Raw genomic sequence first — 18,492 nt, forward strand, 5'->3', positions numbered from 1 at the left:
CAAAATTTGAGAAGTGTTACCTCGTAACGCGACAACTATTTGGAAATTAATTTTTAGTAGTTTTTATTGTGTACATATCTACATTTATCTGGGATTAAAACAATTGAACGGTTGCAAAAACCAAAGGTTTACTTTGCCTTTCGTCATATTTGGTGTATGTGCACTCAATATATCTTTGTTGGTATTATTATTATCATCATCATATTATTAATATTATTATTAATAAAGAACGACAGATGATAGCGAGGGAATTATCACTCTCTTTCCAAAGCATAATTTCTGTTCTACTGTGAACTCTCTATTAAAAAATCATATTCATAACCTCGGGCTGTATTCATATAATCCAATTGATTACTTAGACACCATACGTTATCCAAACTTAGCCCTAACAAAAGCCGGGCCCACTTATATGCAAAACAGCGACGACATAGAGCGAGGGGGGCCTTAGGGTAACTCAAGGACAGAAGCGTGGACTCTCAGTGTGTGTCGTCAGACGAGGATATTGCGTCAAAACAGTCTTTTGTTTTCAGTTCACACCAATGACGGCACCAGTGGGGGTGGGGGGGGGGGGGCTGCGTACCCGGCTGGTCTGCTGGTGATGTTGGGGAGGGGGGGGGGGGGGGTACCGCGTTAAACTGTAATATGGTGAGTGTATAACGATAGAGGAAGCTGCTAGTTTTATGTGGTTGGTACAGGGGTGGCCTTGCAGTTCTGCACACACATGGTGCACAGCTGTAAAACAAAACTGCCGGGTGGAATAGATGCTCATTTGCATAAATGTATGAATAATGCATGAGTGTTTGTGACTCCCTCTACCAATCCATCAGCTTGCAAGCATGGCAGTTGGGATAATTCAATGAAAGAATGACATTTTCCCCCCAAAAAAAAGAAAGAAAAAAAGTATACAAACAAAATAAGCAAAGGTCAACGATTGGAACACCCTCTGTCTCACGACACGATTTTCCCAAGTCTTTACTGTCCGTCTCAATTAGGTATACAGTGGTAACACATTCACTCAGCAAGAACCAATTACAATCGACCCCCTCAATGATGCAATGGCAACCCCCTCCAAGACCCAATGGAAGAATCGAGAACCTGATTCAGTGAAGTAGTGTGGAGGGAGAGAGAGAGCAAGAGAGAGTGGGACAGAGCGCGGAAGACAGAAGAATAAAAACAGTGGTCCAGGGAAAATGGTTAGCACACTCTCTCCGCCAAAGCAAAGCACGGAAATAATATAACATCGCGATACAATGCACAGTGTAGGACATTGGTGTTGGTACCGAGTGGAGGTAATGGTAAACCGTATGACGACGACGTCTGACGTTGATAAGCCAGCGTGGGGGAGGCTCGAGTCTCATTATAAAGTTAACGAGGTGGAGGAGGTGGAGGAACAACTTCGACTGTCATCATCATCATCATCATCATTATCATCCTTATCATCTTCGGTACAGTGACGATACCTCCCGACTCGTCAAAGAGTAAATCTGGACTTGCGAAAAAAGACTTTATTAAATGATTTCCTCGCCGTCGCAAATGGATTAATTCCTGGCAGCCAAGAATCGTATGAGGTAAGGCACAATCGTGGTCTAATTTTTTTTAAGTTTGTTTTTAATTTGTAAATAAGTCGGACACTTTACAAAAGTTGATGACCTTTCCATCAATTGGATTTGATAACTACCGAAGTCATCAGAATGTAAAAAAAAAATCAGGCCTGTATGCTTTGTTTTTGAAAGGGCAAGGGCACCAAGGCATTTTCTCCTTGGCAAAGGGCACCTTATAAGGAAACTGTACATATTCTACTGCAGCATTTCAAGGTTACCAAGGCAATGATGACCAGGGGGCATGGAGGCAATCACCATCGTTGCCTCCCTGCATGAAGTATCTGGCTTGACAAATCAGAGATTTGTGTACAGCGGAGCAAACGATTAATAAAACAAAACAGCAAACATTATCTGCACCACAGTTTAAAGACAGTGGACACTATTGGTAATTACTCAAAATAATTATTGGCATAAAACCTTTCTTGGAGACGAGTAATGGGGAGAGGTTGATGGTATAAAACATTGAGAGAAACGGCTCCCTCTGAAGTGCCATAGTTTCGAGAAAGAAGTAATTTTCCACGAATTTGATTTCGAGACCCCAGATTTAGAAATTGAGGTCTCGAAATCAACCATCTAAATGCACACAACTTCGTGTGACAAGGGTTATTTTTCTTTCATTATTATCTCGCAACTTCGATAACCGATTGATCTCAAACTTTCACAGGTTTGTTATTTTATGCATATGTTGAGATACACCAACTGTGAAGGGTAGTCTTTGACAATTACCAATAGTGTCCACTGCCTTTAAAGACCAGCAAACACTATGATGCTCAACCGCAGAGCACCAAAAACAAAATACCATTTTCCCCTCTAACAAAACTCAGACTGACCCCCAGAGAAACCACGGATTCGTCAAAATTACAGTCAGTGTCATTCAATCACCATACACCGATACATGTCAAAGTAATTAACCATTAATTGAGTGTTTTGAAACAAGGGACTTGGGACAAATTTAATCGACTTATCAAAATCTCACCAACACAACTTCTGGGAAAACACTTATATACATAGAGAGAGGGGGTACAGAAATCACTCTTATAGTAACAAAGACAAACAAGCCGTGACATTTAGTTCACTAAAAATGGCTACAACATTGAAATCAATAGTCGGGAACAGAGATCCCTCGTAATGTTTTGATCTCGCCGGGATCACTTCCCCGCAAAGTAAAACGGTCTTAAGTCTCTGCTCCTGTAAAGCTATATGCAGTACCACATTCCGTACGGTCGTGGATATTACAATCCAGGTCGGACATGATCAAATGCCGGCATGGGGCAAACCGGGACCCAAGCTGGGCTTACAAACAATTGAATTACTACACAACTTGATCAAGGGGTCTGCTTGCATCTCATGCTTTAACGAGAGAGACAGAGAAAGTCTCCTCGACAGTTGACTGGTCTAGTCAGTTCTGGACTTCGCTAAGCGCTGATGATGTGTGTGACCTTAGTGTTCAGTTAATGCTAACCATCTATCAGTGCCAAGTACATGTGTTTATAAAATGATACAATTGCAGCGATGGGGATGAAGTAATTTATAAATCTTGGATGATGACTGTATTTGTCCGTTAACTTAATTCAGTTGTACATTTTTTATTTCCATATTTCATGAAGGCATACTCTTTCAAAGACACTGGATACATTTGGTATTTGTCAAAGACCAGTCTCCTCATTTGGTGTATCTCAACATGTGCACAAAATAACAAACCTGTGAAAATTTGAACTCAAGGTTGATGAAGTTGCGTTGAAATAATAATAGTGGGGCCCACTGAGCTGAAATGTTTTCCAGACTTAGGGAAAAGGAAAAAAGGAAGCACCTTTTCATTTTATCCTTCTTCACTAGATTGTTGTGGCAGACTAGTGCTTAAAATAGTACAATGGTATTAAAGGCTCTGGACACTATTGGTAAATACTCAAAATAATGTTTAGCATAAAAACTTACTTGATAACGAACAATGGAGAGCTGTTGATAGTATAAAACATTGTGAGAAACGGCTCCCTCTAAACTAACGAAGTTTTTGAGAAAGAAGTAGTTTCTCAGTAAAATATTTTAATTGATTTCGAGGCCTCACGCGTGAGGTCTCGAAATCAAGCATCTGAAAGCACACAACATTGTGTGACAGGGATTTTTTTTACTCCATTATTACGTCGCAACTTCGTCGACCAATTGAGTTCAAGTTTTCACAGGTTTGTCATTTTGTGGATATGTTGACATACACCAAGTTAAAATACTGGTCTTTGACAATTACCAAAGGTGTTCAGTGTATTTATATCTGAAGCTCACATGAAATAACAGCCATTTCAAATATTGAGATCATTGTGTGCTATTGTCTTTGAAAAAGAGTTGGTTTTTGGTTGAAGAAAACTATAAAAGTAACACACAAAGAACTGCAGTCTTCATATACGTCAAGAAAGATATTTTTTTTACTTAAAGACACTGGACACTATTGGTAATTGTCAAAGACCAGTCATCTCACTTAGTGTATGTCAACATATGCATAAAATAACAAACCTGTGAAAATGTTAGCTCAATTGGTCGTTGAAGTTGCGAGATAATAATGAAAGAAGAAAAAGGCACCATTGTCACACGAAGTTGTGTGCTTTCAGATGCTTGATTTCGACACTTCAAATTCTAAATCTGAGGTCTCAAAATCAAATTCGTGGAAAATTACTTCATTCTCGAAAACTACGTTACTTCAGAGGGAGCCGTTTCTCACAATGTTTTATAATATCAACAGCTCCCCATTACTCGTTACCAGGTAAGGTTAATGCTAATAATGATTATTTTGAGTAATAACCAATAGTGTCCACTGGCTTTAAATGTCAGGTTTTAAGAGATTTTATGTACTTAAAGTGCAACCACAATCCACCAATGCAATGCATTAAGATCCAGGAATCCCTTCCTGTTGGAATCACAGACCGTGAAGGTACGGTCGTCACCCCCCCCCCCCCCCCCCCCACCCGTCTCTACTCGCTCACGGCGTGACGCCATTCACTTCCCCATGTCATCCCTTTAACCACGGAGGCATTGAAATCCCTCCGTGGTGTGTAACCTACTAATGGATGACACGTGTAAAACGACTTCAAACATCACCCCGACCCTAGAAGTGCATATACTCACTGAGCCGAATCAAAACAACAAGCGTAATATCAATTAGTGAATTTACTCCTTAAAGCCATTGGACACTTTCGGTACGGAAAAAGAAAAAGAAAAAAAAAAGTTCACAGATTTACAAATAATTTGCAGGGGTTACAGAAGGTAAAGACTTATCTTGAAATATTATTCCATGAAATGCTTTACTTTTTGAGAAAACATTAAAACAATATCAATTCTCGATAGCGAGAATTACGGATTTATTTTAAACACATGTCATGACACGGCGAAGCGTGCGGAAACCAAGGGTGGGTTTTCCCGTTATTTTCTCCCGACTCCGATGACCGATTGAGCCTAAATATTCACAGGTTTGTTATTTTATTTATACAATTTGTGATACACGAAGTGTGGGACTTAGACAATACTGTTTACCGGAAGTGTCCAATGGCTTTTAAAAAAATATTTAAAAAAGTAAGGAAGTGCTTTTACACATTATACTTCAGGCATGGAATTTTGTCTTCGAGAGGGGAAGGCCATTTACATCTTGCAAGAGGCCTTCCATTACAAAATCTTGGTCAAGGGAAACTAATGAAGGGGCACCAATGTAAAGACCAGGGCCAAATTTCATAAAGCTGCTTAAAGGAACACGTTGCCTTGGATCGGTCGAGTTGGTCTTTGAAAAACGTTTGTAACCGTTTTTTATAAAATGCATATGGGTAGAAAGATGTTGTAAAAGTAGAATACAATGATCCACACAAACATGCCTCGAAATTGCGTGGTTTTCCTTTTACCTCGTCGACTAACACGTCGGCCATTTATGGGGGTCAAAATTTTGACTCCCATAAATGGCCAACGGTGATAGTTCGCACAGTAGAAGGAAAACCACGCAATTTCGAGGCAAACTTGTGTGGATCATTGTATGTTACTTTTAAAACATCTTTTCAACCATATGCATTATTATTATATAAAAAACGGTTAAAAACGCTTTTGTTTTGACCAACTCGTCCGATCCAAGGCAACGTGTTCCTTTAAGCACAAAATTTTGCTTAAGCAAAAAAATCCTTGCTTAGTAAAATCAGATTACCGGCCAAGACTCCACTCAATTGTTATGCTAAGTAAACAAGAGATAAATACCAGTCACAAGCAATATATATGGCATGACATTTCTGCAAGTAACATGTGAAAAACAAGCGAGCTATTTTAGTAGCTCTATGAAAATGGCCCCTGGTCCTGAATTTCAAAAAGCCTGTAAGCTTAACCAGCCCAAATTGTATTAAGTTTCCATTGTTGTGTGGCTGCTGATGCCCGAGACGGTGCTGGTGGCATCGTTTTGGGTTAGAATTGTGACGTACTCATGCATAAATATTAAGAGAGGCGTAATATTTGTATCACTTGTAAGGCAGATGGTACACACTGACCACAAACCAATAGTTTCGAATCTACAAATTTAACAGGCTATAATCATGGTTTAACTACAGGCCTCAGAGCTTTAAATCAAGGGTTAATACAGCATCGCTGTATCAAATTCATCCATCACATTATACGCTCATCAGTTCAATGAAAGAAGTGTATATTAAAGTGTATATTAAAGTGGGCCTCTGCGGCTCCCTAAGGCAGAGTAGACGTATGGAGCAGAGTTGATGTATTTTTCCACCAGATGGAGTCTCGAAACTTTACACTTCTGAAAGGTATTTGTCAATACTAAACAAATGATTTTTTTTTAAGCAACAACAAGTTATTATTAAGTACAAATGTAACTACGAAGTTTGATCAGATTTCATACAAAGGGCTACAATGTATAAACAGCTCAGTTGGTAAAGTGTCGGCACGTTAATCCGGAGGTCATTGGTTCGAGTCCCACTCTAGTGTAGTTAACACCAAATCATTAAGAATTTACCCAGTCAGTTTCCCTTGTGGTGTATAATTGTAAAGTCAATACTTGTTACAAGCTGTGATGTCCATCTTCAGATTGGGTGCTTTGGGTTGTAAAAAAGCGTTTGAAAATGTTTGGAATAAATAAATATCATGTATGCAAGCGGTGTGTGCATGGTGGAAGGGGAGGGCGGGGGGGGGGCACGTATATGCTCTTATTGAGACTCAAAGGCGAATCTCAATATTAAAGGAACACGTTGCCTTGGATCGGACGAGTTGGTCTATAAAAAGCGTTTGAAACCGTTTGTTATGAAATGCATATGGTTAGAAAGATGTTTTAAAAGTAGAATATAATGATCCACACAAGTATCACTCAAAATTGCACGGTTTTCCTTTTACTTCGCGAGCTAACACGGTCGGCCATTTATGGGAGTCAAAAATTTGACTCCCATAAATGGCCGACCGTGTTTGTCGACGAGGTAAAAGAAAAACCACGCAATTTCGAGGCATATTTGTGTAGATCATTGTATTCTACTTTTACAACATCTTTCTAACCATATCAATTTTATAACAAACGGTCACAGGACGCTTTTCAAAGACCAACTCGACCGATCCAAGGCAACGTGTTCCTTTAAACAAAAGCAATTGTAATCCCACAAAATTAATTCTCAAGTCTGACTGTGCTTTCAGAAAATGCTCATATAACTAAATTTATAAATTATCAGATTGTTATATGAGTAACTATTGTACTGATGCATAATGCCTCTGTTGGTGAAAATTTGTTAGTTTTAGGTATATATTGAAACACTCATCGCTTCATTTAATAATAACTGGGTCTTATACAGCGCAAGTTTCAAGCAAGTTTCGACAAACAAGGTACTCGAGGCGTTGGAACAAAGATACATAATTGTCAGACAGCTTTTCGTGATTCAGTTACCAAACCATTAGTTTGAACAGAAAATAATATTTGGCATAAAGCCCTTTTCTCAGTCATCAGGGTTTTTTTTCTTTCATTATTTAATTACCAGTACTGGTAACCACGTTTTTTTATGCTAAAATAATTTTCAATATAATCCACAAGGGGAACTGACTGGATAATTATTTCAAATGATTTTTGGGGTTGAACAAACAATTAACTAGAGTGAGATTTGAACCAACGACCTACGGATAATTGTGCCGGCGCTCTACCACCTGAGCTATCTAGCCCTATATTGGCAGTGTCCCTATTTTGTTAATAGCTTAGTTCGGGGGTGCCAGTCAGAAGCCATACAACCGTTAACCGAGACGAACATGTTTGTAACATTGTTTTACTCATTTCTCAAAAACTAACTACAGCACCTTATGCAAGTAGAATTTTACGGGAAGCTATCTACCATCATTATGTTCAAACTATCCAAGTTTAATGTAAATCTGTGGATATTGTGTTTTGCGTCATACAAAACGTACCCAAACCCTTAATCAGACTTTCAGTCTATTTAATCACAATTTTTGTTGTACTTTTCCATCGGCAAAATAATCCGCTATCAGACTAAAGAATATTCTGCCTATTGCAGGCTTTGTGAACTACGTGTACATGTAGACCCACGATCCTCAAACTAATGAAGTCAAGCCTTGATGATGATGATACATGGTCGCTTAGTATAGAGGGAAACAAGTCAAGAATCCATGAAATTAGGTCTGGGAGAGCACATCTTTTTTGATGACATTTTTTTTTTTTCTTCTTTTTTTTTTTGCCCTTCCCTGGACAGCCTGTGCTTGTTTTAATTGTATTGACCGAAGAATTAAAATAAACAAAAATAAATAAATAAATAAGTTATGACTAGAATCACTCTGACAGAGACTCACAACACTCTCAAATTTTACACTGAACCATCAAATTCGCGAAAATTACTTCTTTCTCAAAAACTACGTCACTTCAGAAGGAGCCGTTTCTCACAATGTTTTTTTTTTACTATCAACCTCTCCCCATGACTTGTCACCAAGTAAGGTTTTAAATGCCAATCATTATTTTGAGTAATTACCAACAGCGTCTATGTGCCTTTAGAACATAACAAACCATCTGATGAAGAGCAACAGAAATGACAATGAATTATAACAATATACTGTAATCCAATAAATGGTTCTTATTTTTTATCCACCTACATAGTTTATTATTAATTTGCCATGAGAGTGGAAGATGAAGAAGGAGAACAACCTCCTAAAATCAATACACTTTTTTTTACCGAGCCCCAGAAAAACAAGTGACTCATTCAATACAGGCAGAGATGTATTCACTCATCACAATGTTTAGGAACTTAAATAACATGTTTTAGAGGAAGTCTATTTTAAAAAATTTGGGGGGAAAAAATAAACAATTACCGGTACATGGTTATTCAACCCACACTTGTTTGTGGGTAATACCCAATGTACACTTGCCTTTCCGCCTGTTAAAAACGGGGTATATGGGGGATTGCTACATGTAGATGACAGCTGAGTTTAACTCAACATAATTTTTGTTCTTTGAATTCTGGTACTTTCCTGAGTTTATTTACGTGCCATAGGCCTATCCTTCGATCTTGACATGGGCGGGTAAGCGGAGGCCCACCCCTACCACCCTTGCCCACATTGATGTCTGTTTGACTCATGCCTGGTATTGTCCATGGTGCCCATTCACAAGTATTTCATATATACTTTAAAGTCACCTGGAAGTGGTATTTTTTCAAAATAAAGCTTTTGCCACTAATATATGTGTTTTGATGAGTGGAATGTGAATAAACAGTTAACTAAGGTTTTAAAAAATCAGTTCTTATGTTATTTACAAATTTAAGAGTAGACCCCGACCCGAGAGGGCGCTGTTCGTGACGTCAATCGAGGCAGACTTTGCTTGTAATGCGTAGAGTAAACATAATTGCAAAGTACATGTACGGACCAATTCGTGAGTTTGTACGTTTCAAAAAAAAAGATTTTTTTTGTTTTTTTCCGGCAATGCCGACCAGTTGTATTGCTGCTGAATGCAGAAAAACACTTTTTGAAACGTACCAACTCACGACTTGGACGTACATGTACTTTGCACGTGTGTTTACTATACGCATTGCAGGCAAAGTCTGATTGACGTCACAAAAGGGGTAGGCGGAGTCAGCCCCCCAAACAACTTTATCTATTTTTTAAACATATAAATCGTGACAAACAGTTACTAACAAAATTGTTTTATTGTTCGTAAGCATATACTCTTATGTTTGAAAGAAAACAAAATTCTATTTCCAGGTGACTTTAAGATTTTAGAGTATAGAACTTAGAAGTACCTTTTGCAAAACTGAAAGGGAAGGTACACGTTTGGTAATTACTCAAAACAAATATTAACTTAAAAAATGACTTGGTAACGAGCATTGGAGAGCTATTGATAGTATAAAACATTGTGAGAAACGGCTCCCTCCGAAGTAGCATAGATTTCGAGAAAGAGGTAATTAAGCCAAGATTTTGAGAAAAAAGGTTCATGTAATTTCTCACTAAAATAATAAAAGACTTCTAGCCAGAAGTCTTTTATAATTCCTATCTGAAAGTACTCAAATTCGTCCAACAAGGGTGTTTTGTCTCTCGACATTTTCTCGCAACTTCGATGACCAATTTAGCTCAAACTTTCACAGGCTTGTTATTGTATGCTTATATTGGCATACACCTAGTGAGTAGACTGGTCTTTGACAATTACCAACAGTGTACCTTCCCTTTAAAGGAACACGTTGCCTTGGATCAGTCGAGTTGGTCTTTGAAAAGCGTTTGTTATAAAATATATATAGGTAGAAAGATGCTGTAAAAGTAGAATACAATGATCCACACAAACATGCCTCGAAATTGTACGGTTTTCCTTTTACCTCGTCTACTAACACAGTCGGCCATTTATGGGGGTCAAAATTTTGACTCCCATAAATGGCGGACCGTGTTAGTTCGCACAGTAAAAGGAAAACCACGCAATTTCGAGGCAAACTTGTGTGGATCATTGTATTCTACTTTTAAAAGATCTTTCCAACCATATACATTTTATAACAAACGGTTACAAACGCTTTTTTATAGACCAACTCGTCCGATCCAAGGCAACGTGTTCCTTGAAGTGAACACTCCAAAATCACTAGTTGCTAATTTTGGTTGCCACAATTGTAAAAACATGACCAAATCCATGTGTTGTTCTCTAAATTGTAACAATCCATCACTTCCAGTGGGTTTATTAAAAACCACTGGACGGGAATTAAGTTTCATTTCCTAAATACCAACGATGTAAGTGATATATCTTAACACCTCTGTTGATGCGCTTAGTGCAATTTACATCCATGGATGCATTACAATCTGTAACTGTAATTAATTGCTTTTTTAAACAGGCTCGTCGCATGGTGTGTTTCTTAAGTACAAAGAGAATGCGGATGAATTTACTTTTTCAAATTCCAATCTGGGACGGTGTGCTATTATAGTGCACTTTCTATCACATAACTTCAATTTCTGCATAGTGAATGTGTTTAGGAGACTTTAATAATAATCTACAGTTCTTATACAGTGATTTGGACACCAGAAGGTGTAACTGTGATCTAATTTACTGGGTAATTACAGGTGGTAACTTTGGATACATTGGACTCTCAAGCTAAAATAGAAAAAACGGGCATGATATTTGGTCCTTTGGAGAAAAGTACAACGGCTGACCTACATGTACAGTGTACACAATGTGTTGACTTTAAAGGAACACGTTGCCTTGGATCGGTCGAGTTGGTCCTTGAAAAGCGTTTGTAACCGTTTGTTATAAAATGCATATGGGTAGAAAGATGTTGTAAAAGTAGAATACAATTATCCACACAAACATGCCTCGAAATTGCACGGTTTTTCGCTTACCTCGTCGACTAACACGGTCGCCATTTATGGGAGTCAAATTGTTGACTCCCATAAATGGCCGACCGTGTTAGTTAGCACAGTAAAAGGAAAACCATGCAATTTCGAGGCATGTTTGTGTGGATCATTGTATTCTACTTTTAAAACATCTTTCCAACCATATGCATTTTATAAAAAACGGTTACAAACGCTTTTTATAGACCAACTCGTCCGATCCAAGGCAACGTGTTCCTTTAATGCAATTTGGAGGCTATTTAATCACAATTTTCTGGGGGTTTTTCAGTGTGTTTTTTTTTCAAAGCAACAAAATCAGAATCTTGACTTAAGTAGGAGGAATAGCTAGCCTGGTCTTAATAACAACTCATGTCTTCGCACAACTTGATGAAATTCATCCACCCGTAATCAAGCATAAAGAACCGATGTTTCTTTTAATTGATTTCACTCATCCTAAGCGTTGGAGTACTGTGTAGGCAAGTACGCCTTATTACCTCCTCGACATGCCCCGACACCCTAAATAGAGCAGTTGACTGATCAACCATGGAGTCAATAACAAAATAATACATGGGTTAAGCACTTTAAATAGCCCAAAGACAGACGGAGTTGTCATTAAACACGGTCCTGACACACCGTCATGACTTGAGATTCTTTGGAAGTGTTTGGCCGGACATTAAAGGCATGGACACTATTGGTAGTTACTCAAAATAAGTGTTAGCACAAAAACTTTACTTGGTCTTTACTTGGTAACGAGCAATGGAGAGCTGTTGATGGTATACAAAGTTTTGAGAAATGGCTCCCTCTGAAGTAACACAGTTTTTGAGGAAGAAGAAATTTCAGACTGAACACTTTTGGCCTGATTTCTTTTTTTAGGGATCTTAAAGCACACAAATTTGTGCAACAAGGATGTTTTTTTTTTCTTTCAATATTCTCCTGCAACTTCGACGACCATTTGAGTCCGATTATTAAAGTTGCACAAATTTGTGTCCTTTCAGATGCATAATAAAAGGCTTCAGGTCAAAAGAGAGAAACGTTTCTCACTGTGTCTCAGGGAGCTGATTCTCTCAATGTTTTATACTATCAGCAGCTCCCCATTGCTTGTTACCAAAGTTTGTGTGCAAACACTTATTTTGAGTAATTACCAATAGTGTGCAGTGCCTTTAAAAAAATAATTTCACCCCAAAAATTGCCAACTGACACAAGTGCTAAGCATTGTACAATAAATATGCACACACTGCGTTTCATTAGGCAAAATCTGTTTTTACGAGACTGCCTCGTAAACTCCTAGCTGGGCTCAGCTGTTAAAATACTTGCTTGGGATTGTTTTTTCATTAAACCCTGTGCAATCGTATCCACTGTTGAGTCAATAACCGCAACAGTGACAATTTGGAAATTGATTCCATTTGTTTTCCTCACTGGATTGTCACCTATCATTCAGTAGAATTAAACAGATGTGACAATAAATAAAAAAGAATACAACTTGTCACTTTCATGTGAATTTCAATTTTTTGTTTATTTTGTTATTTTATTTTTAAATAATATTACTGTGCATGTTATAGAGAAGAAGAAAAAAAGATTGAGGTATTGTATAAAAAAAAAAAAAAATTACTGGACCAGTAAAAAGTTTAAAAAAATTCACTTTAATGTGATTTTTTTTTTATATTTTGTTTTATTATTATTATTGTGCACGTAGTAGAGAAAGAAAGAAAAATTGTTTAAAGACCAAAACAAGGTATCAACACCCTTTTAAATCTCAACAAATGAAATTTTCAAGGCTGGATGTTGTTTTGGTCGACGTCTTTACTTGTAGCATGCTTGTAGTGACACCCCCATATTTCCTAAAGTACTACTACTACTAATAGAAATAATAAAGATTTTTAATGTGAACATATCTACCCTGCTGGGTGTTCAGGGCGCAGTAAAACTAACAACAAAACAAAAGAAAAACAGACACAACAAAATTAGTCCTTTTAAAACCCTGTGACGTACGCTAAGTTTTGAGAAGAGATTTGAATGTTGTTGTACAAAGACAAGATCTATAGGTATGCCTACTGCCCAACGTCGGCATGGGAAGCCATTCTCTAATACATCATTCTCTAATGATCACAAAAGTACTCTCTTGCAAGTCAGCTGGAGAACCATCCCATGCTCAATTGAAAAAATGTCCCCTAAATTAGAAGTTGTAATTAAGTAAGTATCCGTCGGCGAATCCCACGCTCACATAAAGACAATCATTTCCATTTCTCTGATTGGTAAAGGCATGCGAATTCAACAAACAATCTGCTACGGGTCACTATCGAGATCAATTGTTGCAGACGAGGCCGTCCCGAGATTATCTCTGTTGAGAAGCAGCTGAGCTAAATCACTCGGGTATTGATGAAAAGGGTGAACTTTTTATTCATTTTTAAACTTCAAGACGTTCGCTGAGACCAAACAGTTGTGTTTTTATCAGAGATGTGATAGGCTTTTTTAAACTTCAAGACGTTCGCTGAGACCAAACAGTTGTGTTTTTATCAGAGATGTGATAGGCTGTTAAAAATATAAAGGCAAAGTGTGACAGCTTGCGAGTGCAAAGCCTGAAAGCTTGCGAGCGTGAAAGCATCCAAGTACGAAGAATGCTGATACTTGCTTTGAGTGAACTCCAAATGTATTTTACTCACAAGAAGAGAGTAATGTTAAAACTAAAAAAAAAAACTAAAAAAAAACACTCCATTCTTCTCTTTTGAGTTGTGACAAACATTTCCGGTTAAACCCATTACACTGCACAAATGATATCATCGCCTAGTTATTTTTTACCATTAATTACACATTTTCACGTTTGGGCAACACAATTACTGATAATCAGGCGGAAAAGCTACTCAAGAGTTTGGATACTAAATCATCGTTAGTGTCCATAACCTCGGGATGTGATATCTATCATCTGTAAGTCTATTAGCTTTTAGATTTTAGATCATGTCATTAGTAGCTGTGATGTGCTGGCTGAGACTAACATCAGGGGCCCACTTCCATGGCTCTGCTTACTGTAAGCAAAGAATCAGCGCTTACGGAAAGCAGGGAATTCTGCGCTTACATAGTGAATTTTTGCTTGTGCGAGTGCGTACTACACTGACTAGGCATCCTTTGCTTACACAGGTAGTCCAGGGGCCAATTTCATAGAGCTGCTTAAGCGAAAAAAATTGCTTAAGCACGAAAATAGCTTGCTTGTTTTACACAGGTTACTGGCCGAAATTTCATGCCATATACATTGCTTTTGACTGGCATTTAGCTATTGTTTACTTAGCATAACAATTGAGAGGAGTCTTTGCCTGTAATCTGGTTTTACTAAGCAAGGATTTTTTTGCTCAAGCAAATATTTTTGCTTAAGCAGCCCTATAAAATTGGGCCCAGATATTTTGCGCATTCTTTACCACAGTAAACAAAGAATGTCAACCGGAAGTGAGAATATTATTATTATTTTGTTTACCCATACACCGATGTGTGTTAGCTCTGTATACTCAGTACTTTCCCCGAGTCCTGTGAAAACATAACCACAGGCATGTTACTCCGGTGGGATTCAAACCAACGACCCTTGCAATTCTAGAGCAGTGCCTTACCAACTAGACTACCGAGGTTGCTCGGTAGCTAAAGGCCATTACATTTTGGAGTAATTACCAATGGGGATTATTAACATCAATTTGCAACTTTGTGATGATTGGTGCATGTACTTTGTAGTGCCTAGCTGATTACCCCAGCCTTGACAGGACAGCTGACATATATCTGGGAAAAACATCCCTTTACTCAGATATCTGACAACCAGTCTCTATAAATCAATGTGTTTTTTTTTTCTTCTTTTGTTTTAAATTAGATATTATTTTTGTTTTGGCAACTAGGAGGAAATACTTGCATCATAAACGCAACCTTGAAATTGTTATGAATCACAAAGTTGAAATCAATTTTTGTGCAGATTGTGCCTCACATAATCAATAACCAATTATGAATAAAGGAAATCCTGTCAGATGACGATAACGAGAAAAACAATTGGAGAACTGAATTGATTAATATTGAAAATTGTAGTATAGTAATTTAAGTCGTGTCTGCCACTTTAAGCATTGCACACACACTGTTCTGTGCTGGTATAAGAGTTAAGTTGTAAAATTGAGTTGGTTCCAGTTTGGAGCGATGAGGCTTGACAATAAATGTTTAAAAAACGCATGCGGACATGTCATTTAGGGATAAGACATAACAAAAATAAAAAAGACGTAATTTATTACACCTTTAAAAAACTCTTGGTAAGTAGTTTAGTTCAAAGCATGTGGTCAACATTAGTTATCAAAGACCAGTTTCAACAGTATGTGTGACCCAAGTTTTACATGAAATCAAAAATATGTGACATTTTAAAATAAAAACAAGACAAAAACATGTATGTTTTTAATTATGGTGGATAAAAACTAGTGTAAATAAGTATACATACTCATTTCTCAAAGACTAAAGCATTTTAAGCTAAAATATTTCAAATATTTTTCCAACATGGCCATCTTCGTACAATGTAAGTTTGGTTCAAATCTGTACACTTGTACATCAATGTATTAATGTTGTGCACACTCTGTCTGTGTATCATATATTACAAGTCAAGAATGCAGTTGATTAAACCTTTGTAATTCAGGCAAAAATATTTCAAGGGACATTTGTCCAACATCTCCATCTTAATTTTGAAATGTAAAGATGTGCAAACCTGAAGAAAAAAAATAACAACAAATATTTGTTCAACCTTACCAAAATTGTAATAACTTTATATATTATATTTAACTAGAAAACACCACAATTTGAATCTGAGAATTCTCAAATTGTGCTATTAAAATTCTAGAACTCTTCCTGCAGGGATATCTCAAAAACGCGACCACCGTTTGAAATGAGCATTGCCTTGGTGCCCTTGAAATGCCACAGTAGAAATTTACAATGTACATGTATAGACCTTTACCAAGGAGAAATGCCTTGGTGCCCTTGCCCTTTCAAAAACGAAGTCCACAGGCCATGGACTTCAAACAATTAAATAATTCCACGAAACCAAAGGTACTTTAATTTCCCTTCAAAACACCATGTGTTATATATCATCATGCAGTCGACAAAAGTGTAAACCAGCTTTCAATCATCTGTGATAATCTGTTTACATACCCAAAAAGCTGTTCATTTATCAAATGCATCATTGATTACAACGGGATTGACACTAGCTCTCTTTACAAAAAGGGTGCGAACAAACCTTGTAATATATTGAACGATAACTGCTTCATTGCGACACAGCAATCGATCAACAGTAATCACAGGGGAAAAAAAAGGATAAACAAAAACCCATCAAAACGACGGCTGCAGGAGTGAACTCTTGAAGCTAAATGAATAGAGTATTGTGCAACCGGGCTAATAAACTCCGAGTTCAACTTGTCCCCAGGAAGTTTAAGTTGCCCTGAATTTAAACATGTATTGTTATAAATGTATCTTTCTAAAAGGGCACATAAAGTTACACTCAAACACTCACAAATTAATTACACTAAAACAAAATTTGTTATTCACATCTGAATGGAAGAAATCTGGGCATAACTGCATTTTAAGTAGAATGTTAGACAGTTTTTAGTAACCCACTGGCCAAGTTGAGAGGTGGTGTTTACTAGCCAATAGCAGTTTTTACTAGACAATGTTCTCCAGGCTAGTGTTTAAAGCAGTGGACACTATTGGTAATTACTCAAAATAATTAGTAGCATAAAACCTTACTTGGTAACGAGTAATGGGGAGAGGTTGGTAGTATAAAACATTGTGAGAACTGGCTCCCTCTGAAGTGGAGTAGTTTTCGAGAAGGAAGTAATTTTCCACGAATTTGATTTCGAGACTTCAGATTTAGAATTTGAGGTCTCGAAATCAAGCATCTGAAAGCACACAACTTCGTGTGACAAGAGGTTTTTTTCTTTCATTATTATCTCCTAACTTCGATGACAGATTAAGCTCAAATTTTCACATGTAGGTTTGTTATTTTATGCATTTTTTGAGATACAGCTAGTGAAAAGACTGGTCTTTGACAATTTACTAATAGTGTCCAGTGGCTTTAAGGGCAAGCCCTGCTGCCAGACTTCAGAATCTTTGAGCCGAAATAAAAAAACAACTGTATATGGAAGTTGAGTGGGGGAGAAATAGAATTACGGTAGCTATAATTGACTGGTTGGCCGACGTCTATGCATAATTAACACTATGATGAGCCGGGAGGTGTCTGAAACATAGTTAATGGTTTAAAGGGAAATTATACCATTATTTTTCGGCAGAGTATTCTAAATCTCATCATCAATTCTCATAGAAAAGATATTATTTCAAATTGACAAACGAGAATACATTTCTCCAGCTTGTACAAACAAAAAACTGCTTTCATTATTATACAAAAAAATGTTTTGCTCATCTTAATTCTGGTCTTTTTAACTACACTGGGGTGGATTTCACAAAGGTAGTCCTAACTTAGGACTAGTCCTAGGCAATGCTAAGAGATAGGACCAGTCCTAAGTTAGGATGAGTTACTGGTCCTAACTTAGGACTGGTCCTATCTCTTAGCATTGCCTAGGACTAGTCCATGACTACCTTTGTGAAATCCACCCCTGGACACAATTGTCAATTCTCGAAGACCAGTCTTCTCACTTGATGTTTCTCAACATATGCATAAAATAACAAAACTATGAAAATTTGAGCTCGATTGGTCGTCGGAGTTGTGAGATAACTATGAAAGAAAAAACACCATTGTCACACGAAGTTGTATGCTTTCAGATGCTTGATTTCGAGACTTCAAATTCTAAATCTGAGGTCTCAAAATCAAATTCAGTGTAAAATAACTTCTTTGTCGAAAATTACTTCACTTCAGATGGGGCCGTTTCACATAATGTTTTATACTATCAACCTCTCCCCATTACTTGTTACCAAGTGAGGTTTAATGCTAATAATTAATTTGAGTATTTACCAATAGTGTCCACTGCCTTTAAATAAAAACGGTTCCGGGAAAAAAGAGCTATAAGCCATGCACTCTTGTGAATTTCCATACACAGAAGCATGAAAAAAAAATAATAATAATAATCATAATTTTGTT

At 37.3% G+C, this 18,492-nt stretch overlaps 2 protein-coding genes across 2 annotated transcripts in view; one reads left to right on the forward strand and one right to left on the reverse strand.

Annotated features, from left to right (window-relative positions):
• Positions 1–18,492, reverse strand: part of LOC139947061 (uncharacterized) — a 98,690-nt gene that overhangs the window by 12,355 nt on the left and 67,843 nt on the right.
• Positions 1,510–18,492, forward strand: part of LOC139947060 (uncharacterized) — a 35,977-nt gene continuing 18,994 nt past the window's right edge. Inside the window, exon 1 of the mRNA XM_071944886.1 lies at positions 1,510–1,568. The gene's annotated coding sequence lies outside the window, so the exon portion shown is untranslated. The remainder of the gene's footprint in view (positions 1,569–18,492) is intronic.

The sequence above is a fragment of the Asterias amurensis genome, chromosome 14 (genome assembly GCF_032118995.1).
Source record: "Asterias amurensis chromosome 14, ASM3211899v1".
In the NCBI taxonomy this organism is placed as follows: Eukaryota; Metazoa; Echinodermata; class Asteroidea; order Forcipulatida; family Asteriidae; genus Asterias; species Asterias amurensis.